The following is a 1,356-nucleotide window of genomic DNA, read 5'->3' as shown; positions in this document are numbered from 1 at the left end:
ACTAAGGAATATTAGGTAGCTCATGGATGATGCGGGCAGGAACATCATCACCCTACTCTGTAGGTTCACTCTGGTAGAGAGATCACTACTACCTCCATGTGCATGGTTAACTCAGATCTTACTCCCAAACATGGGCACTAGAAGCTGTCACTATGACAGCTTCAAATGAAGTCAATCTGAGAGGAAGCACATAGAAAATTGTGGAGGTTTTGGTGGTGTGCAACAGAGGAACATGGCTCAAGAAACTAGTCACTGTCAAGTGCCTGTGCTTTGTTCCACCGGCTGCAGATTTTATGGAAACCCTCATACAAATGGCATGTGTTCAGTATGCTATAAGGAACATCTTCAAAGATAGAATAAGCCCCCCTGCAGCTCCTGTCAGTAGTCTGTCTGAATCTTTACCCGTCCAGTGCACTGACGGCGGTGTCCCGGACGCTCAGTCACCACTAGATTCCACATCTGCGTCTGTGCAGCCAAGCCCTGTATCACATCAGTCACTTTATCAGAATCTGTAGCATCTTCCCAAGTGGACAGTACATCTGTGGACAAAGCAGGACCTGAAACAGAAGACCTGCAAGCTTCTGTGTCAGACACGGCACAACAGCCATCTGAAGAGCAAAGCAAGTCTCTTGAAAAACCAAAACAAAAAAAGAATCGCTGTTTCATGTGTAGGAAGAAAGCGGGACTTGCTGGGTTTGAATGACGGTGTGGAAATGTTTACTGTGATGTACACCGTTACTCCGATGTACACAATTGCTATTACAATTACATAGCTGATGCTGCTGAGAAAATCAGAAAAGAACATCCAGCAGTGGTTGGTGAAAAGATCCAGAAGATTTGAACTCCTGCTGGAATACAAAATCCTTTGACCATCTGCAAACTAAAAATTGACTTGAGGGTTTTTTTTCCTAGTCATTGGGAATGTAGAGCAATGTATCTTGCATAGACCTTTATATCATGCCTGTCATCAGAAGAATAGATTTTTGTCTTTGTTTTGAAAATGACTCTGAACATTTATTTCCATTGCAGTTTCTGTGGCTGAAAAGACTTAAGTTAACTTTACAAGTATTATCCTTTTAAGATCATTTTAATTTTAGTTGGGTGCAGAGGGCTTTTATAACAAATATGGCGAAATTTTGGAGGGCCGTGATTTTTCCAGTATTAAACATGCATGCGTTGATCTTGCAGTTTATTTTCTCATTGTGTGTGTACATAGCTTTTCTCTGCAGCACGATCTCTGTCGATGGCGCCCCTCAGGGCACAACTAGTTACCAGTCACTGAATGTATCTTCATCCTTATGGGTGTTTCTGGGTTTTCATTAACAAAGGTTCTACATATGTTAGCATATGGTTTCT

At 42.0% G+C, this 1,356-nt stretch overlaps 1 pseudogene; it reads left to right on the top strand.

Moving 5' to 3' along the window:
- The first annotated feature begins 232 nt into the window (after positions 1–232).
- Positions 233–953, top strand: LOC116646547 (annotated as a pseudogene).
- The last annotated feature ends 403 nt before the right edge of the window (positions 954–1,356 follow it).

The sequence above is a fragment of the Phoca vitulina genome, unplaced genomic scaffold (genome assembly GCF_004348235.1).
Source record: "Phoca vitulina isolate PV1807 unplaced genomic scaffold, GSC_HSeal_1.0 scaffold36, whole genome shotgun sequence".
NCBI lineage: Eukaryota > Metazoa > Chordata > Mammalia > Carnivora > Phocidae > Phoca > Phoca vitulina.
Note: the sequence above shows the minus strand (reverse complement) of the source record. Positions and strands in the feature narration are given on the sequence as shown.